Genomic DNA, 22,485 nt, shown 5'->3' on the forward strand with positions numbered 1-22,485 from the left:
CCCAGCTCAATTGCTGAAGTTACAGTAGCTGATCCACAGAGAGGAAGAATGGTTTTGTGGTTAAGGCACTTAAATGTGATCTAAAAAATCTGGGTTTGATTCCATCAGCCACAGCCTCCCACGCGCTCTTGGACAAATTGCCTGATGCCTTTCTGCCCAGCTCGCTGTAGAAGAGGAGGGAGATCGCTCTTCCTTTTAAAACACATAATCCTTCCTGCAAACAGTTTCCCATTGCAGCTGCATTTTCACATTGCAGACTGAAGCAACAAGTTCCAGGAGTACAACACCTTGATAACGACAGCAACGTTTTAGTCTCCTTTGTGGAAGGAGCTGTATTTCCTGCATAAAAGGAGCCCATATTACATCCGCAATTCGCTCTTCTTCCCAGCCTGGGATTTGAAACCTATTCCTACTTTAGAAAAACAAATCACAGTGTAAAACTGGCTAAATTAGCTCAGCAGACCGCCGGCGTGAGCACAGAATGCCCCACGTGAAGGTCCTCTCCAGCCAAGGAGAGTCCTTTGGGAACTTGGCACTCCTTCCAGTCTGCGTGTCAAGGAGACCGAGTAACTTTACATCAACACAACATGGATTTTCCTTCTACCAAACTACTATGCAATCTGTAATTTTTAACCTCACAAGTTTGAGATTGTACCTTAACATTTGCAGGAAGCAGATGGCTTCTGCATACTGCCAACCTGTTGTTACAAAAGCATCTTCCAAGAATTGTTTTCTACCCACAGTTGCTAACCGTAATTAACCTTTCATATGATTTAATAAACAGGAAAAAATATTTGCCATCTCATATTAATCAAGAGAGCTCTTCAGGACATTTTTTTTCCCCCCTCCTAGAACGAAGAGCTGTGGTAATTTTGTTGTGCTCTCATTCTGTCGGCTTTTAAACTCTTTAGGCATGCAGCTCACCTATGCAGATTGAAGCTGCAGAGGATGGCATAACAGCGGATGCACAAAGTGCCTTCAGGCACAACACAAAACAGCCTCTTCTTGAGGGGAAAAACAAACAGGGAGGAGGGAGAAGAGTGACTGTTGAGCCTGGGTAGAGACGGAGCCCCAGCGTTACTCAGGGACCCAGCTGCTTCTTCCACCTTTCCTTCCCATGTGATTTTTAAGCCTCATGTAGCTCTGAGTGGTAATAATGGTCCTGTAGTGCTTTGACCTTTTCAATATTCAGGAACTTTTCTAACCATTCATTTTTGTACGGGGGGGGATGTTCATATATACACCCAGCAGTGACAGACACCTCCCAAGTCCCTTGGAGAGAGCTAAGCACGGAGTCGTATTATTGCGACTATTTCACTAATGAATGAAAATGAAGATGTTGGCTGAGACTTTTCTCATATTATGTGGGAAATTAAATGACAGAAGTAAGTGAAAAGCTGGCATGGGGGACCCAAGTACATTTCTTAGATACTGATGGGTCGTTGCTTTGGCTTAGGACATCAAAGGCTTTCTGAAGAGCTCAAACTATAAAGGAAATATTCTCTTGGCTTAACCAATTTCCATAATGGGGATTAGGGAACACTGCTAGGACAGGAGAACTTCCTTTTTAATTAGTGCTTCTTGTAACTATTGAACAGTCACCATCACTTCGTATGATAATGCACCCTTGATATTACAAACACAATTATGATAACTGCTTGGCTATTAAAAAAGCTATCACACACACAAGGACTGTTGCGTTGCCTGAGCTGCAGCTCAGAACTGGCTCCAGGAGATGACCTGGGGTTTCCTGTCATGCCCTGATCCTCCAAGGACAGCGGAACTCACAGGATGCTGTTCTATCCCTGTTTGCTTATAGATATGCTGCCAAGATCAAAAGGAATCAGCTGAAATGAAGGTGGAATGCACATAAAAATAAAGCAAGTCTGAGAAGACTGACTCAGGAGGTGGAAACCAAGAATGGACAATTGCATTATTAGAAAAGAAAACAACAACAAAAGAAAGACTTTGTTTTCTGAGGCAGTTATTTTCTTAGAGATGTGATCTCCAAACTTATACTTGATAAAAGTAGATGTGGAAAAAAAAAAGCCAATATGATTATTTTAACATAAATGGTTTAGTGGTTTAATAGAAACAGTTTCTCTCATTGCCGCTACTTGTTCTCTGTTTAACTGTTTTGTTTGTTAGGTCCCAATTTCCCTGCAGGACTGTCCAAACCATTGCTCCAAAGCACTGCTTGGATACACTGGATCCAGTCCAAATTTCCAGGACAAACATTTTGCTGCCAAAAGGCCCCCGGAGATCTGCACCCTGCACCTCCTGTCACTGCCCTGGTGGCCAAACTGAGTTGGGGGATGGGGCTGGGCAATGTGGTGAGAATGTGCTTCCATCCAGAAGTGAGGTGAGGAAGATCTGAGGTGTTCTGAAGACAGCAAAGTCTATGCACAACTCTGCCATTTCTGTGGCACCCAGTATTTTCAAGGCATTTACTTCTATGCAGTAAATGGAATGTTTTTACCCCATTTTGTGTCTGCAAGAGAGGAAAATCTCTACCACTTGCCCAAGTTTGGAGGCATTTGGCAGAGATTTGCCACTTGGTCCCTTAAACTCCAGCTGCCATCAGTGACCATTGCTGCCAGCCCTCCCCAGCTCCACCCCCACCTCTCCATGCCAGGGCAAGGAACCACTGTCTTCCTCTATTTTATCCTAAATCTCCTTATCTTTGAATATGCTTTTCAAACCCCCTCTCTTTGAGGTTTTTTGAGGGTGTGGGAAGCTACACTTTTATTACAAAGAAAATTAAACAATGGACAAAAGGCTGAAGAAGAAACACAAGAAACTCTGATGTTCATAGAAAGAACGGAACATTTATAAAAACCTGCTGATTTGAGGGTCATCCCATGATTTACATGGGGTGACTCATGATTTTCAAGCACAGTTGCTGGGCAGACCTCACAGATCGCCGCCTATGTGTGAATACTAATTTCCAAATGCATTCAGCTCCTCATCAGATGCTGAGGAGCACGGGGCGTTTTCGTTTTTTCCCCCCTGCACATTAGCCAAATTAAATCAAAATAAATATCAACGAAAACACTGCATGGGACATAAACCCATCCATTTGCAGCCCGGCCATATGCCTGCTCTACGAGGCGCCGGGTTCCACACTGCTCTGGCTCTCTGCTGCCAGCCCCAGTGGGCACTGTGCCCCAATGTGCTGGGGTGAAGGAGCTCGCTGCAGGGCCTGGATGTGTTCTCCTCTCCCCATGCATCTTCCTGAGGCTTATTCCTGCCTGCAGGCAGCTTACTGCTGCCCGGCTCCAACCTTGGCACTGGCACTGCCGCTGTAGGATCAGCCCCGCGGCAAAGTACGGTTGCTAAGAGGTGTTTTGTTCTTTGATTATTGCTGGACAAAGAGAAAGGTTTTTGTGTCCAGGGAGTTGTTTCATGGGGAGGCCAAATGTTGGGTCGCTCACTGTGCATCTGCATCGCTGCCACCATGTGTGCAACCTCCCCACAGAGCCATGCACGGAACTCCGGGTGAATAAATCACAGCACAGACCTCAGGATGGAAGAAAAGGCAACCGATCTGTGTCAGCTCAGGAGCAGGAACAGTGATTTCTGCTTCTAGAACCAGCCCGGTTTGGAGTAATGTGATTAGAGATTCAACGTTTTCCCACTCATTATTATTTAGCTCCCTCATTTGAATGCTCAGGTTGGAGGGATCGCTTGGAAATTACACACGCAGCCAAATTTCTTCCTTCCCCTTTGACAGGGCAGCGCTGATGGTTATTGTTCTTTTCTAGCAGCATTATGCTGTCCTTGATTTTTGTTTCAAGCAGTCTAATGGCATGATGTCAAATCCTGCTAATTGGTTTAGGATTAAAATGCAGGGCCACATCACTCTCTTGATTAACCAGCAGCAAAACTGCTTTTGTCTAACGATCGTTTCGGAGGAGAAAGAAAATAAAGCACAGAAAGGAAGCTTCGGGCTTTTGTCAGTAAAATACATAGGAAACGGCTTTTTTTGGGGGAAAAATAATTGCCACAGCACAGCCCACTAAGTTTTGACTTGTAGCAGCTGAAAAGCAGCACTGCCGGAAAAGGTTCCTTCCTAGGGAGCAAGGACTGTGCTTTCACCCAGCATCAGCATCCCGTGCATCACTTCAGAGTGCTGCATCCTTGGCTGCAGCTTGCAAGAGTTAATGAAGATGACTGAAAAAGAAGCAGGATGATTCTGTTCCAGTTGTGTCCCTCCTGACACCGAAATGGCTCCAGCCCAAGTGTTTGCAGCAGCAGAGTGAGGGCAGACTGTCTGGAACCCAGCACAGGGTCAGGACAGGGGGATTTCACCCTTTGGGGAGTGAGGATGGAGGACTATTGCAAGAGGAAGGAAGCTTTAAGTTGAAACGCTGACAAACATATCAACCAACTGCTCCATGAACCATCGTCAAAAAAAAAAACCAAACCCACAGTGAGAATCTCATCAAACTACCCCCAAAATTGTCCCCAGCCGATGGAGCTCATTTCCTCCAAGTAGGTGGAGGATTTGCCACCCACAGCCCTGAAAGTCCCCAGAGGACTGAGGTCTCCCTGCATGCTCCTGAGCAGCCCTGCTCTTCTTGGGGGGGGGTGAGGGAAAGGATGCAGAGGACTTTATGGGGTGGGCAGTGATGCCTTCGGCACGCCTTTGATCCCAGCTCCATGAAAGGCAGGGAGGGAGCTTTGAGAAAGGAAAGAAAAAAACAACAAAAAAGAAATAAAAGGGTCCTTCCCACCTACCTGCTTGCATTCAATGGGAAGCTTTATAAGGGTTATAATAGGGGTTTGTGTGTTCCTGCTGGGATTTGTTCTGCTCAGCTCCTCCAGGATGCTCAGACAGGGCAGCGTGGTGCCGGCCCTCCCTGCTTCAAAAAGAAATCAATTCTGCTTGATCAATTCAAAGCACTGCCCCACACACACAGTGCTCTGGCACAAAAGTGACGGTGGCCAGCACCGCTGCAAACAAAAGTGAGCTTTACTCTGGGCTTTCACAACAGCCCGGTTAATCCTGGTGCTCCCCAACACAGCATCAAATCAACTAAACTCAAACGTCCCCAGAGCACCCACCCCACAGAGCATGGGCAGCCCAATTCTGCAGCCTGGAGGTAAAGCAGCACTGACTCCAGAGGCCGTTCTGCTGCTCACCTGCTCTGTGACCAGACGCAAAGCGGGTTATATTGTATGCACTTCCAGCACTGGCACAGAAGATGTGACATTTAACAACAGCGATGCACAAGAAGGAGCCCCGTGTCAGCACCAAACAGGTACAAAAAAGCCGGAGGAGTTCTTGGCTGTGGTGCAAGGCTTTCTGCTTTGCAAACTACAACAGAAAGAGTGGAAATATGTTTTGTCTGCTTTTCCCTGACTCCGGGACTCCAAAGCAGGAAGATGAGAACATCCTGCACACATGTTAATTAGTCATTCCTGAAAACCAAATGTCACAGCACTCATATTTAATTCCAAGAACAGACTGATGAATATGTACGTACCGTTATATTTCATTTACATACTCTGGGATTTGTTAGGAGACGCCTAATAAAACCATCTAAAATGAATTAAGTCCTATCCTACCAACATTTATTTTGAGTACACATATATCAGAGTAACGTTCCCAACACTGTAATGCGAGTTTGTCGGGTTTTTTTTTTGCAGGAGAAAATACATATATTACATTTCATAAATGTAGAAAGTGAGTTCAAGCTTCTAAACGGGACATTATTTATACTGATGCGGCACAAAAACGGGGCACTCTCCTATTTTCAGTTTCTTCATTTGATCCCAGTTATTTTAACCTGATTTCCTTCCCCAGAGCAGGTAGCTGCAAACCAAGAGCCCTTCCAGCCCGTGGGGCCTCACTGGGATTTTTCCCCTTGCAAAGAACTACCTGGTTTGCTGGTGAGAAAGAACACTGTGTTTTGGCTTTCCTTCTTTCTTGCCCAATGCCACACACCCTGGGGACAGGAGCAGGCTGGCACATCACCCTCCCTGCAGGGCTGGAATTCAGCTCATGCTGTTCAGAGGGTCTGGAACAAATCTGGAGCACCCACCCCGTGCTGTCTGGCTGTAGGGCCGAGCGGTGGAAAGCAGTAAAATCTCATTTCAGTCTATAAAAACCTGCAGAGATATTTGGAATGTGCAGAGGGAGCAGATCTCCTGAGTAAATGATTAAAATAGTCACTTTTCGGAGCGTAACTGCAATTTAAATACTGTGGCTTTTGTTAGCAGAGGGTTACAGAGTGGCCATGGTTTACATTCTGGTGACAGTCACACAACTCCAGGGGTTGTTTGGGGAGCTGGCGGCAGGAACATGTGGTTTCAATCTAAAGTCTTCAAGTTAGAGGATCGGCGTTACTCCAGCAAAGATATTGCCAGTGTCTCTGTGAGTCATAATTCTAAATCATCAGGAACCTGAACGCTCCTCATTAAATGATTAAAGGGAACGGTAATGAAAAAGCTAAAAGAAAGGATAAATATACAGCCATAGAAGAAGCAACATCTATTTTCAAAGCGGAAAAAAATACGGCTGCCCTGACAATGGACAATAAACATATCAAACTAATTCACCTTTTTTTTTTTCCAGCAGAGAATGTAACCTTAACAAAGCAGCAAATTTTAGATGGCAGAGCCTGATTGCAGCTCTTCTGGACTAGGAAAGGAGGTTTCCCATAAACAGGTTATTGCCACAGATTCCGGTCCCAATTAACTCTGTATTTATGTCCCACTTTCTGAGAAAAAAAGAGATCCCTGAGTCAGGATGCTTTTGGGGGAAGGTCTTTGCTGGGATATCAGCCCTATTTCCTTACTGTGAGCTCTGCACAACTGTCTCAACTAAACCTCCCAACCCCAATCCCGCAAGGAGCATTAAACCCTGGTGGGGATGCACTATGCCCCAATGCCCCATGGAAGTTGAGAAAATCTCCATAGATGAACACGCATTACAGCTTTGCCAGCTGTTTCATTGACATCTGGGCTGGGTTTTAGCCTGGTTAGATCAGCCACTCATTTTTTTTTAACCAGTTTTGACCAGTCCTGAAATGGGATCGTGGTTCCCAATACATTGCTGTCAAGCTGCTGATACCTTGTGCTAATATAAGCAGCATTGGATGTGCTGTAGTTCCAGTCTCTCAGTGCACACTTGGGGGCAAAAACATAGAAAACAAAATAAAAAAGATTAAAAAAGAAGATGGCTGGATGTATTGGCTGAGGCATTACGTAGTGTATATACAAATATAAACACATGAGATGCTGCAGGAGAGAGAGCCTGACTCTATTGATACATTGGCAAGAAAGCAGGGTTATATTTTAAATGTGGAAAATAACGTGGTGAATCATCTTCCACACTCTGGCTTGTGATGCTCTTCCCTTTCAGCTCTGACCCAGGAGGGCACTGCGCACAGCCTGAAAATAGGCAGCCTTAGGTTCCTTCACAGGTGACGTAGAGAGAAGATTTTAAGGAGCACAGTGCCTGGGTAAGGGTAAGAACCATTTTCTCTTCTTCCCTCCAGCCAGTCTCATGTCCCTACCCAATCTTGGCTATCTAATGTAAGCCATAGGGCCCTTTGTGAAATACCACTACACTATGTTCAGGTTTAGGATATCAGTTACAAACATTTATTTACTTATTTTTTCTATGTGCACATTGCAATTTGATGCAGAGATGCTCCCAGACCTGCCTGTTCTCCCATTCCAGCAGCCACAGCCATGCATGGGACACCATGAGCCTCAGCTTGACACTGGAGAACAATCTCTTTTTATTCTGCATCCATATGCACGTGGACTGTGTAATACAGCAGTTACACAACAGTCAGGACTTCATCACTTTCACTACAATGATTGTTTTTTAATAATTCCTCCTTGCATGGAAAGGAAACAGAAAGCCCAATGCAGAAACATCCCTAGGGATACTTGCTTTTACTCTGTCCTCAGCACAGCAATGAGACAACCCCAGGTGCAATGCAAGCTGCACAGCCCTTGTAAGATGGATGTTTATGCAGCACCATGAGCACCTTTGGTGAGCTCAGATATGCCTTCCCTTGGATAATTTGTATGACAGAGAAGCTACAGGGAGGCAATACCTTTGGAATGGTTGATTAGAGGAATATTGCTCATCTACGCAAAACATAACATTTTTAATCCCATCCTCATTTCATTTTTAAGAAGAATAAATGATCCCTGTATCTTGGCACATGCATCATTTTGAAATGGAGCCATTACTCTGGACAGCTTTTTCACAATGGCTCACATAATACGGAATGAAAATCATGTACATGTTTGTATCTCAGAAGGAAAATAAAAGGCAGCAAAATTATAATGCAAGAACCAAGCTATGAATGGATGTTGTACTCAAGGAGTCTAATGTATAAGAGGGGGAAATAACAAGATTTTTTTTTGCTGTTCTAGATATTTTACCCCTGCAGCAAGCTCAGCTGTCACATGTTTTCAGGGAGGTCAAAACGAGTCTGTCTGTCTTTTTTATGCAAGTTTGTGAAAGGAATCTCTCCTCGTGGAGTTTTACAGGAATTGACACGATAAACCTAAATGGCTCCTTTACAACTGTTAGGGTTTTCTGTAAACACATGCTGTCCTGCCAGCCAACCAGCTTCCAACCCGGGTGCTGAGCACAGCAGATGGTCCTCCCTGCCGATACGCACGGTACTAATTCATATTTCAATACACAGCTTCGCTGCGTAAATGGAGCCGCAGCATCTCACCAAGTTTTTAAACTCCCAGTAACCAGTAATTTTGGGGTTCTGAATTTGGTGGCATGGGAAGGTGCCAAAGACAAGGTGACCAGCTGTAATGTGAATTAGTGCTTTGGAGCTGGTTGCGGTACCACGATGTGTTGTAAACATGAGTCCTGCAGTGCAGTGTCTCATGCCAGATGGGAACCATGGCACGGTAGTGCTGAATTAATGGAGGGATAAATACAAACAGAGGAACCAGCACCAACCACAAGTCCTGAAAAGTGGACAGTGTGGGAAAGGTGAGAGGTGATGGTAAAACAAAGCTGAAAAAGGGACTTGCAGCAGTCATGGTACTGGCATGTTGCCATCAGCACGGCCATGTCGGATACTAAGGGCTTTCACTGAAAGAAAGATTTTCAGGATGCATGCAGGTCTTTGGGCTGCATCCCAGGGAGGTGGCGAGGTTACCATCACTGGAGGTTATCAGGAAATAGTAGATGTCAGAGTGAGTGACGTGGCTTGACAGGCATGGTGGGGTTGGGTTTGACTTGGTGATCTTAAGAGACCTTTTCCAGTCTTTATGACTCAATGATCCTTTGGTTCTGTGATATAATGCATAATCTCAGACAGCTGTATTGTCCCAGCTCTGCCATTCTATGGCAGAACAACCATTGCTACCAGTGCCTCGTTGTAACAAAACCTTCTTTAGCTCAGCTGGATTGCAATCCTTTCATCTCCTGCAGCATCCAGTTATTGCCTACTGGGTTGAGGAAAGATATTTCTGTACAAGATTATCGCCTTTCTGCTGGGTGGCCACAGCAGGACACAAGGGGAAAATTGTTGCTACACCTTGAAAAAGAAAGGAGGAGGGAAAAAAAGAAAGCTCTTGTTTAACAGGGAGCTTGGGGTGGCAAGTTTACAGTGCTTAATGTACCATGAACACCACCATGTGTACACACCACAGCACATCAGCCCAGACCTCATGGCTGGGCTTTGTCAAACCCACGCTGTCACCACTTCATCACCCTATCTGAGAGCTGGGGCCTTTGGGTGTCACCAACCTGAAGCTCCAGGAGTGAAGCCAGAGTCCCACTGCTGCTTTGCATCAGGAGAAGGAGGAGATGCACAGCTGGTGTCCAAAACAGCCTCAAGGCTAGGATATATTTGTCCCAGTGTCTCCACACTTTATTCACTTCTGTCCTCCTCCATTGCTGACAACCGCTTACACCAGAAGGAAAAATAAAGAGCTAAAAAACAGATGGAGCAGAGATCCTCTGCATGAATAACCCCCTCCTTCCAAGGGGATTGCTTCCTGAATTTCTGTCTTGTTATGTTTTTGTCAAAAGCTGAGCCTCCTCCACTAAACCACGATAACTTGGGCAACTTCGTCACATTCAGCACTCAGTAGGAGCAGAACCTCTTTCTTAAACTCATTAAATCTTTCTCCCCAAGGAGAAATGTGAATTAATATTCACGTTCTCTCCCTCACTCCCTCTCTCTTTTTTTTTTTTTTTAATGTACTTAATTTCTATTCCAGAGACTAAGCAGAGACGTTTCCAAACCCACAGTTTATTTCTCTGGCTATAATGGAAAGCAAACAGTTCAGAAAATGTTGTTGGGGGGGGGGGGGGGGGGGGGGGGGTGGGGGGGGAAACAGAACCAAAATGGCCCTAACAAAGGAGAGCAGCAGTTGATTTCACAAACCACTTTGGGTTACTCCTTAGCTGAAGTGTCTCAGGTGTGCAGTTGGATTTGTTCTAGCAAAAAAACCCAACAACCTCCTTCCCACCCCCCAGATCCCACAAAAGCTAAACATTTCAGTGCCTCCTGTGTTATTAAAGGACAGAAAATCAAAATCAGGAATTGCTGCAGAATGCACTTATGCAGTAGCTGAAGAAAACATAAATCAGCAGGGAGACTTATACCAGTCTTACTGCTTGATCACAAATTAAAACGTACTGGAGTGCAATTACAGAGGGTCCTTTGACAAACATGCTGTAGTACATGAATTAGCTCTGTGAAGACACGCACACGGTGTTGCGATAATACAGTCCTTTTTATATTCCAGGCAAAAAGGCATGGGGCTTGTGCGTGCTTATATTATATTGCTACGACGTAATGCACACACTGCTACACATTGCTATTCCAAATAGAAAATCTACTTACCGTAAATCAGATAACTCCATTTCACTCAGACTTACAAGTTCTCCCTTGCACACCTGCTGCCAAACAGGGGGAGAAAGGCATGGGGAAGATTTCCAGAGGGAGATGTGGAAGTTAATGAGGAACAGCCCTGAATGTGTGCCAGCTTGGTGGAGCAGGACCCTGCTTGGTGCCTGGGATGGTGGACAGTGGAGCTGGATGCCTTGGCTTTAGGATTTAATTTCAGTGACCTATTCCAGTTTCAAAGTGTTTCAAGTGAGTCTTACTTCTATCTCACACATCCAACTGCAAACCAAGCGCTGCCACTGGCAGCTTAAAAAGTATTCCCCACATCCAACTGCTTCTGTCTGTGCCTACCAGTGAACGCAGTCACTGGCAAACACAGCTCCACTCGAATTTGGTGTTTCTGTGGCCACATTACTTAACGTTACGGATGCCAGGAGCCATGTTGCTGCTGAAGACCTGTGGCAGAGCAGGTGGATGGACCAAGAAGGACAGTTGGGATGAAACACAAATGGCATAGCCACCAAAGCTCTCCACATATGTCCCCACAGCCTGTCTCGTTTCTCCTGCAGACAGGGTAGACAGCACAAGAATACATTTTCTTAAATTCCCCTCCTCTTTCTCCCTGGAAAATCCTCCCAGAAAGCTGTGGCTGCCCACGAGCCCCGGGGGTGCTGCTCCCATGGACAAACAGTGTGCACGGAGACAGAAACACAACAGCAAAAAGAGATTGGATGGGGAGAGGAGGGGAAAAGATACTGGGGGGGGGGGAGGGGGCGAACAAAAAAGCTGGGAATGTGTGAGTTAACTTGGTGTGTTTGTTCAAACCACTTCCTGACACCCAAGCGAGTCATCTGAATTTAACACATTTCTCTTTTGCATTTTGCAGCTCACCTTTAAGAGAGCACAAGGCGGAGGAGGTGGGAATATATGGACTTCAGCCCTTCCCATCAGTTTCCCCCTGTTACTTTCAAAGATTTTCTATTTAGAAAGGAAGGCTTTTTTTTTTCTTTTTTTCCTGCTGTTCATACTTTACACATACTTCCCAGCCAAAATATCTTGCTTGTATATTTTTTTAATTTAGCCTACATTACTCAAAATTGCTCCAGGAATAATTAAAGAGAGTCACTTTTCCCATCTCTTTGATTTACCTGACGTCTTATTTCCAAAGGACGTTATAAGAAATAACCATTAAAAAAAAATACATTAACAATTAAAGAAAAAAATAGCCCTGTGTCGTCCTCCTTCTTGTCTCAGCCTAATGAAAATGTTTAAACTGCATGGCTATTTATCCTTATGGAAAACACATGAACTAAACAAAACCCCCAGTATTCGAGTGAGATTCTGTAAACAGGACAAAACATTAACTGCGGAAATTTATCGTTTAAGACCTTTATTTCCTTCTAGCTCCTTCCAGGCACCAAACGAGCTTTGCATGCAGATTTTGTTTCGGCGCGGTGGAATTGTTCTCATAACTGCTCTCCAAAGCCCGAGCTCTGAGGTCAGCCCTACTCACTCTGCAATGGGATAAATATTAACAAGTGTGACTAACCCATTCCTTGCACCCTTCTTGAATTTTCCAGAGTGTGGCAGCAAGCATGAAAGCAAGAGATCAAAACCACACGGGTTTTACTGTTGAAAGCGGATGTGAAGAAGGATGCAATATAAGCAGAATCCAAGCACCTTGGAGAAGCTGGTCTATAACATCAGCAGTAAAAATGAGGGAATTACTGGACCAAGAGAAAATCACCTTGCCCTCCTGCTCAAAAATGAGTAAATTTTCACTCCTTCCCTACAATACTATTTTATGGTGCAGCATTTTATGGAGCAGTGCCCCAACTCCAAACTTGGACTTTCACTGTGGGTCCCAAAGCACATAGGAGAGGACAGAGGTGGTGAGAAAGGTGTGTGCAGCAGCCTAGTGCCTTCAGGGCAGAAGTGATGGGGCTGCGGTGGCCTTGAGGACTTGGGCTTGCTCTTTTCTTCGCAGATGAAATTGCTTCTGAAAACTACTTAGCTTTCTGGATAATTTCCCTCCTTTGCATGCAGTGCAGGCTCCTCTGAGCCAAGCTGCCCTTCACACTGCGGTTTGTAAGAAGACCAATACAGATATGATTATATATCCCAGATATTTTTATGAGAAGACTCTCAGGGTAATGAATCTGGTATTAAGTAAAGCACTTAGAGATGCTTGTTATTATTATAATTTGTTACTGGTACAGCAGCAGAAATGTACAGCCCAGTTTGGAGAGGCTTCAGGCACTGGAGATCACACAAACCAGTTCAAGCAATGCAGTTTTGTCCGTGCCGTGTAGAAAGACATGAAAGCTTTAGATTGCACTTCTGGTGAGCGAGACATCACGAAGAGGGTGCAATAAAACAAGGAAAAGTGTAAATACAGCAAGCATCTATTGCACAACTCTCCAAAACCAGATCAGTTCTGTAGACGTGGAAAAGCAAAGGTCCTCTGAGCACACTGCTCCTACCAAAAGTTTGTCAAAAGCAGATAACAGCCTTGAGGATATTGCAATCCAGGGACAGGTGTAGCCCTGATGAAGTCCAGGAGAATTCAAAGCAAGTTGAAAATAATAATAATAATAATAAAGCACAGAAATTACCAGCAGAATTATTTAAGCCTGAAAGAGATCTTATTCAAGTGATCAACAAAACCTGGGCACGTAAGTTTCAAAGCTGTTTGCTCATAATGCACAGAGCTGTTCCTTTCCAGAACGTGTTTAATTCTCATACACATTCTCTCAAATGAAAGGTATGCTCCAGATTTCGGCACCTCCTCTGCTTCTACTCCACTGACCCTGTAAGAAATCATCATTCAGTTTGTTTCCACACCTGGCTTTCTTCTCCTGCAGGATGTCAAAACGCAGAGCAGAACGTACCCAAGAATATATATCCTTTTCCCTCTCCCTCTTTGGCTCTCAATCTGGTGAATGGATGTGCATTTTCAGGGTCTATGGGCTTACTAATAAGAAAGGCTGACAAAGAAGAGACATGAATTCTGGTCCTGATGTACACAGCTCCTATTGCACGGCCTTATTCCACCCTAGCCATGGTTTCTTAAAGCTGAAGTTTCTTACAGGTGAGAAGACAGGAGGAGGAAGAGTTTGTATTTATTGACCTTTTTGCAGTTCTTAGCCTGTGACATCTCCCATCATCTGCCGGACTATGTGAAACCCCTCTGCCACCTCCTGCAGACACTGCACTGCAGAGGCAGATCTGTTCAGAGATGATATTTGTGAAAGCAAACCTCATGCTCAGAACTCAAATCTAAATCTTATGTTTTTCCAACCTGCAAAACATCTGCATCTGGGTTTGGATTTCTGCACTGTTCTTCCCTCAATAGCTGCTAGTTATTTTAACTCTTGATCTCCAAGACATTCCTGTGCACAGATACCAGATACCCAGCTGAGTTTGCACAGGGTCAAGAAGAAGGCACCTACAGTGTTAAATGCTGTGCACAGCTTACTGTGGCCTCTGTAGGCAGGGAGATACCTGGCAGCAAGGCAGAAGGAGCCTTTTTGGGAGGCCAGAAGGAAAAAAATCCCAGGAAACCTCTTGTAACTTGCAGTTTTCAAACCTTGCCCAGATAAACTGTGCTCTATTAAACTTTCCTTTGGCTGGCAAAGGACTGACTGAGTTATTGTGGAGAACGGCCTTGAGCAATTAGAAGTGAGAACAGCATCTACAAATCTAAGATCTGGGAGATGAAAATCTCTTGCAAAAGACGCAGCCCTGTGGAGTTTCAGTTATAGCCCTCTCAAATGGGGAGAACCAAATTAAATGAAAAAACATATTGTATATTATCTTAATTTATATATGAGATTTTAGACAGTTCCAGATTTCTGGATTAAATACAATACCATGTGGCTCCATTAAGCTTCACTGGCCTTTTAGAATATTATTGGAAGAAATAATATATAACAGTTTGAAAGGTTTTTGGATGCTTGGTGGCATCATTATGCAATTTATTAATATGTGGGCAGAGTGACTAATGCCTCTGAGGATGTATTTTTAGTTTCAAAAAAATAAATATAAAAAAGAAAAGCGTGCTGGGGGGAGCAAGAAAGAAAACTGGTTTGTGCTAGCAGCCTGTGGTGGCATGCATCATTCTGTCTGCTCCCCTCGAGCCCACAGCTCGCAATAAACTACTTTCACTTATGGCATTTCCAGAGGGGTCTGGAGATTCTAGAAATTGCACTTTGGTAGGGCATGGGTATCTAGCTCCTTTTGTGGCATTGTTCCCTTGTTTTTAAGACTGAAAGGGACAATTCAGATCATCTCGTCTAATTCTCAATATAAACTTCACACATACAGTTGCTAATTGAGCCAACCAGTGTACGTTTCACCAGAGTCATCTGGGCTGGCCTCCAGTTCTTCAGTACGAGGATGACAAATCCCCTGCCCCCTTCAACACTCTGTCCCAGCACTCAGCCCCCTTTCTCTCTCCAATCTCTGCATTTTGCCTGTCTTAAATTTCCACTCACTGCATCTCGTTATGTTTTTCTCCATTAGGTTATAAAGGCCCTTTGTATGCGGTATTTTTTCCTGCAAAGGCATTTATTGCACAGCCACGTCGCTGCGTGATCTGCTTTTTGCTATACACAACTGAGTGGAGCTCCTTAAGTCTCTCTCCACAAGATTTCCTCCTCCAGCCCCCAAATCATCCTTGTAAAACCCAACTGTAAGCTGAGAGTTTACAGCCTCTATCATGACTTCAAGTCCCTGAATCTCAGGTTAATAAAGTCTCTATTTTTTTCATAAGGCTTCTGTGAAATAACTAGAAATAATCCCGCGGGATGTGTTATTTGGACGTAACTGCTTCCACATGGGCTGGAGGTGCAGCTTGGTGAGAGGAGCACGCCAAGAGCAGTGGAAGAGCCCTCGCCTCCCTCCTCACCCACTCTCTTCAGCCTCCCCACAAGTTGTGTTGCTAAAATGAGTATTTTTCTTGGAGGGTTGAGCCTGGTGGGCATTTCCTAGGTCTCTAGGGAGAAGCAGCTCCCGAAGAAGCTGCATCCCCCAGCTCCAGGCCTGCCCCAGCCTCACGGAGGCCAAGCCCCTTCTCTGGCAGGAGCAGAGGCACTGACAGTGCCTTGGCATATCCCTCTTCACAAACTGCTTCTTCCAAGGGCCTGGAAGGACAGCGGAAACATCTCTCCAAACTCATCAGAGCCCTTCTTTCCTTCCAAACTAATGAGATTAAAAACAAACACCACCAGTGCAGGAGGAGGACAGGAGAAGGGTTATTTCCCATCCTTTTCCAGCATTGGTGGCCACACTTTGAAGCTGTTTCTCATAATAATTATTTTATTTGCTGCTAAAAGATGGGAGAGGCTCACGGGAGGCTTGGCTTTAGATCTTTGAAGAATACAACCCAACATTGCCATAATTTCAGCACAATGGGAAGCCATGGCAAACGCGAGGCAATCTCCTCAGGCACTGGAGTTAGGTTTCACTGCTCTGTAGCTTTTGGATGGGATAATATCTGGCCTTTTCATCAGTCGTGTTTGATTTATATGTGAGAATACACAGCAAATTAGGAGCCTAAAAGAAATGACAACTTAGTTTTCATTCAGCATGGCCTTTATGTACCCCAAAGGGACAAACTTACTCCTGTGTCTCCGCTTAAACCTAAGATTTCAGATGCAATCATGACTGATAAAGTAATCTAATGAATTGGGTCATCACCAGCCTTGTCACTTCTAAACAGTTTGTGTCCTGGTTTGATCTGTTTGGTTTTTGCTGTTCAGCTTTGCTTCCAACATCTGCGATTCAAGCACAGTGAGAGTCCTTTGAGATATGATGTTCACTTCCCTTCAGCCCACTTTCCATCACCCAAAAATGCCTGTGCACGGCCTGAAATCTTCCTGCGACTTCAGAGCTTCCTAATCCCATCTTCACTATTTGGCTTAAAAAGAATAAATAAGTCACCTCTGATGAGAGACCCTCAGTATGAAAGCAAATGTAATAGGTTGTAAAATCAGAGTAAACCACACTGCTAGTGAGTTGTCCACAAAAACACATCAAGCCTTTGGTTTAGAAGAACTCGTCTTTGCTTACTGAGCTCTAACACTGGTGTTACACCCCAAAAAGTAATGTAGGAGTGTGAAAGTAACCTGCAAAGTCTCTTTGATGAAAAGTAAGTTCTGTGGTCAGGTGTTAGATTTTAAATTTTCACAGGATGAGCTTAACTGCACAAAAAGTCTTTAAAATATCAGGGTTAGGCAAAGCCTAAGAGTGTGGATGTTTAGTGGGAGTGGGCAGGAAAGGGTCAAAAATGCAAATGCATTTGCATGGAAAGCAAATAAAAATAATCTTTAAAGGGAAAGAATATTAGTGGATGTTTCCTAATGGTCACCATTCACCCTGATCATTCTTTGCACTCCACCACTTGACAAATGCATATGGTTTTAATTCCGTTCATGATCAGTATAATGTTTAGAGTTTCATCTGCTTGAACGATTCTTCAGGGACTGGTTGCAATAGTTAAATTTTGGGTCTGAATTGCAAAAAAACCTAGAACTGAATCAAACCAATGAGTGAAACTGGAAAGGATAAAATTAGATTCCTGAACCTTCATCTCTTTTTAGAACCAGACATGAAAAAAAAAAAAAGCCAACCCACTGTATCCAGTTTTGTTAAATATTTTTTCCACATCTGGTGTTCAGTCAAAACCATAAGAAAAGTGCTGGAAATCTCACAAGAAGTCTCGTACTCTTGTGATTTCCAGTCCAATTTTTGCAGCCACAGGAGATCTGTATAGTTCAGATAAGAATCTGAAGCAGAAGCCAAACCCAAACTGCGAACCTCCTGAGGCTCACCCCACCCACAACAGCTTATGTCTTTACCCATCATTTGCAGCAGATGTTCTCCTAAACTCTCCAGTGAGATAAATTCCATTAGAAGTTTCAGGATAAAGATTATAAGCTATATACAATGCAAAATAAAAGTGTCCAAAGAAGCTCATTGTAGCCCATTAAGCTATTGTTAAAGACCCTCGTACAGCAGTGTCTATTGATTACAGTGGTTTGCTTCTCCTTACTACTCGTTTTTCTGTGTTGGGCTTTTGGGGCTTTTTGATCTAAAGGCCACTGACGTCAATGAGAGTACTTCCATTGTCTTCAGTGGGCTTTGGATCAAGCCCTTGACAAACAGTTTCTCCCATAGGTCAGTCTGTAGAGTGCGCGTTACTGCCAGCAGATTGTCCCTAGAACATTTCACTGTAGATTTACAGTCTTTATAAAATTTTTAAATGAAGTTCTATAGTTAGATTCATATGGTATATCATAAATTACAGCAGACTCTGCAAGCTTGGGTTTGAGAGCTTTTTTTTTTCTTTTTTTTTTTTTTTTTCATTTGGCTCTAAGGGAACATATAGTTTTTTTCCACAAGAACTTTCCTCCAAATGCTAATTTTACCTGCTTTTTGCCATTTGTGCAACAGAATGTGTGTGTTGCTCAAGGCTCAGCTCCCAGGGGAAAGTTTGTGACTGTGGCAGAGGTGATGCTGTGAGCGAGCAGAGGCTTACCAACACCATCCCAGTCCTAGAGGGTAGAAGACAACATTCTTTGGGCTCTACTTTGATGCTTGTAAAATTAGTGGAAAGGAAAAGCAAGCCCGAACTTTGAGTATTCTTTTGTCTTAAGATATAATTAAAGCTGAAAGTTGATTTCCATCTATCAGAGGAGTATCTTCCACCTGACTATCCCGTCATACCACTGAATGACAAAACCCTGCAGAGGGAATGACCTTCAAGCAGTGCTTCGTGCACACAGACACCAGTTTTAATCGTAGTTCTGCAATCTTCATGCTTTTCAAGGTGGCCAGGAAACGTGACAGCAGGAGACAAGGGGACGGCCCTCAGGAACCCCTGTCCTAATTCAGCTTTCCCATCACCAGAGCCTAAATTAAAGAATTCGTGTGGCATTACCTCGCCCATCTACAAAGTGGGAGTAATAATCCCACAGTACCTCCTCAGAAACGCTGCAAGGCCATGAACTCTGTCTGCACAGAGTAGTAGTGTTCAGTAGTAAATGAAATCTGTTTTCACTTCTAAGGCTATGGCATAAATTACTATAGGCAGAAATCCAGCCTAGCAGGGAATGAATTGGATGGGGCCCACTCAGTTTCTTCCATCTTTAGCTTTGATTTTCATTGTTCTGTTTCATTAGCAGAATTTTCATGTCTTTTTTTTCATTTTCTTTTTCTCCCATGTTGTAACTTTTCCTAAGTTGTTAATTTGCCAGCAGAGAGAATGGCCTCATAATTGTAAGTCAGTTTCTCCAAGCACCCACAAGTATCTGAACAGTTCTTAGCAGACTCAGCATTTCTCTTTTTACTTCTCAGTCCTTGCATATACAGCAAAACAGCATGCTGCTGTGTTCCTGCTCTCCAGCCACAATCTGGCCACTTGTTGCCTGCTCAGAATGCATTTAATTCTGCAGACCATGCCTTTAAGGGCCTGCTAATGAAAATCAGCACAGCTCCCACCCAGTCAATGAGTCTGGGTGTCAGTGGAGTCAATGAGTGGTAATTGGCGCTGCTAGTTCCCAAGGTCATCAAAATCGCCCTTCTTTCCACATGCCCTTGGCTAGCTGGCTGGTCCACAGCCTTCCTGAAAGCAGCCATGACATGGGAAAGCCTTTCTTTCCTCCATTCTCTGCTTTGTTTTATTTTATGCAACAAGGGGGAACGGTTTTAAACTGAGACAGGGGAGATTTTGGTTAGATGTTAGGAGGAAGTTTTTCACACAGAGGGTGGTGATGCACTGGAACAGGTTGCCCAAGGAGGCTGTGGATGCCCCATCCCTGCGGGCATTCAAGGCCAGGCTGGATGTGGCTCTGGGCAGCCTGGTCTGCTGGTTGGTGACCCTGCACAAAGCAGCAGGGTTGAAATTGGATGGTCACTGTGGTCCTTTTCAACCCAGGCCATTCTATGATTCTATGATTATTTTTAAGAAAAGCTATTGCCTCTGCTCATGTCACATCCACAAGCAGGAGACTGGGGGGAATGCCCAGATAAAACTATTGGGAGGTATCAGAATGATCAGGTGACTTTTCCAGCTCTCCCCTTAGCCCTCTCAGTCCCCTCTCCTTACCAGAGCCCAACTCCACTCTTGGCCTCTTCCCAGTCACTGTGTCAGAGGCTGTCTTTGTGCTGCAGATGAACAGATGTTTCACCACCGAGAGCTGCATCCTCTGACTCATGAAACAACTTGAAAGAAATTAACAGTGACAAATTTGTTTCAAATCCTATTTTTCCCTCAGTAGCAGGGTTTGTGACTGCCTATGAGAGCTCCCACTGGAAAGAGAACTGGAAAGATTAAAATAGATGAGATGAATGAAAGATTACAGGATGAAGTGATGGCCACTTCCCAGCCGAATAAGATTCACTGTTCAAGGCTGACAAAGTCTCTGCTGAGTTTGGGGTTTAGCAGCAGAGAAACTGCTCCATAATTTTTGTTCAGCTGAACTTTCTGGGAAGTAACACCTGGCCTTGTAGTATTTCCTGAGGGCCCTGAAAGAGTGGATGTTTGACCATGACCTCTGCAGGAACCTCTCCAGGTGATGTTGATCAGGTTGAAGTGGAAACCAGTGCCTAATGCAGCTCTTGTGCCTCATGCCTTCCCTGCCTCATCTCTAATGCCCTGAAATAATCACCCAGCTGTTTGCTGTAGGGAATTAGGGAAGGGCACATGGCAGGACCCATACCCAAACTTCAGATTTCCTCTGAAGTTTGCTTTTGTCTGCCATGAAGACATTATTTAGTCTCCACTTTTGAGATAAGAAAGCTCAGGCGCAGGGAAGTTAAGAATTCAATCCTAGTCTCCAAGCCAGAAATAAAGTTCATTAGTCCTCCATCCACAGGGAGCCCGTCACTTCCATCTCATCTAAACTGCCATACGACAAACCCCGTCAAAGGCAGCTCAAAAGAGGAGATCAATTTTATAGCGGTTTTACTCTCTGAGAGCACAAACAAGCCCTCCATTAGGAACTATAATTTATCCAACTGTGACCACTGACTACAGGTCTATGAAATACATCTAAATGGATTGCACGGAGCCAGAAAACTCAAGTATACATGGCACACACATAACAAAGCTCTGCAAATCTGAAAATGCATAGTATCAGCAAGTGCTCTGGTTTTCTAGACTGATTTGTAGGTAGGTAGGCTTAGCTGAAGGCTGCGGTTTCTAAATTGGACATGGTTACCTAAAACTATTGGAAATTTGAATTGCATGTCAGATGTCTGGAATAAATGGGCTCAAGAGACGTAAGAAAAAACATGTGGCCTGGTATTTTTCTCTTTTTTAATGTCTTTTGGAAACTGTTTAGATATCATCTGGGGCTTGTATAGTTTCTTTGTTTAGTAATTCTGAATTGAAATTCTTTATGAAGCTTTGTTAATTAAAAGGTAAAAACTTGATTGTTGCACAGAGGCCTTCATCCTGAAAGATGCCTGTACGCTTTCCAAAAACACACTGTACTTTCCAAAGAAGTAAACCATCCTTTGAAAACCAGGCAGCTCGGTTACGTTACTTACCTCAAATCCACCAAATTTAAATTCCAAAATGGACCATTATGGTCTGACTCTCTTTCTAGCTCTGCCAATAGCTGTCATATCTGAGCCCCTGCATGACTGCGAAGCTCCCCTCGAGGCCCTCGTTGTGAGGCTGACCCAGGGCTGCACATCTTTAGCAAGAACATCCGATGCAATTATGAAGATTACAAGCAATAGATTTCCTGCAAATTGCAGCCATCTCTGGGGTGAAATATGTCACCTGCTCCGTAGCACACAGCTGCATCCTCCCACCATGTAAAAGCAAGCGGAGACATGAAGGCACCTTTCTGCAAGCAGAGCAGGGTCTGAGTCAGGAACCATTTGAAACGCATCCCAGCACAGCACAATCTTTGCTCCTGAAAGAAAAGGAATTTCAGATTTGCCACTCTTGGAGATGATGCACAGCTTTCTCATGCTCACATTGAGGTCTCTCACCTCCAGTTTCCATTGCCAGAACCTTTATATTGCTGTTTGCTTATTTGAGTTCAACCCAATCACCTGCCCACTCTTGCCTGGCAAGTGCCAGGGACAATGCAAATCTGTTTTGAAGCTTTTTTTTTTCTTTTCTTGTGTACCTTCTGACTGTTTCAAATGACTGCTAGGGTGCATCCTCCTAATCTGAAAGGATGGGACACAACACTTGGTGGGACATGAGAGTGGTTAGAATAACAACTCATCCCCAGAGCTCTGTTAACTCTGACCTAATATTGTTCTACAAAGTCCCAGTGACTGGACTAAAAGACAACAACTATACAGCTCTTAATCTGGCAAGGGTGCATGGTTTTGCAGGGGTGCTGGACTAGATGGCCTTCAGAGGTCCCTTCCAACTCTAAGGATTCTATGATGCTATGCTAAGGCCTCAGTTGCCAAAAAACAGCACTAATGATTTTTTTGCTCTATGAGACCTCCTCCTCTTTGAGTTTTTGAATACTATGGAAAAGGCAGAGAAAATACCTACTGTCCAGGCAAACCCTGAATCTCCTGTCAGCAAAAGCATATGGTAGTTGCTGCTGCTGAAGCTATGTTTTCTGAAAGCTCTGAATGACACCAGCTAAAGCAG

At 44.2% G+C, this 22,485-nt stretch overlaps 1 long non-coding RNA gene across 1 annotated transcript in view; it reads right to left on the reverse strand.

Annotated features, from left to right (window-relative positions):
• Window positions 1-19,776: 19,776 nt before the first annotated feature.
• The window catches only part of LOC107317780, a 54,243-nt gene continuing 51,534 nt past the window's right edge, over window positions 19,777-22,485 (reverse strand). The window contains exon 21 of the long non-coding RNA XR_004308208.1: window positions 19,777-21,781. This is a non-coding gene — a long non-coding RNA (uncharacterized LOC107317780). The remainder of the gene's footprint in view (window positions 21,782-22,485) is intronic.

Source organism: Coturnix japonica, chromosome 8 (assembly GCF_001577835.2).
Source record: "Coturnix japonica isolate 7356 chromosome 8, Coturnix japonica 2.1, whole genome shotgun sequence".
Taxonomy (NCBI): Eukaryota; Metazoa; Chordata; class Aves; order Galliformes; family Phasianidae; genus Coturnix; species Coturnix japonica.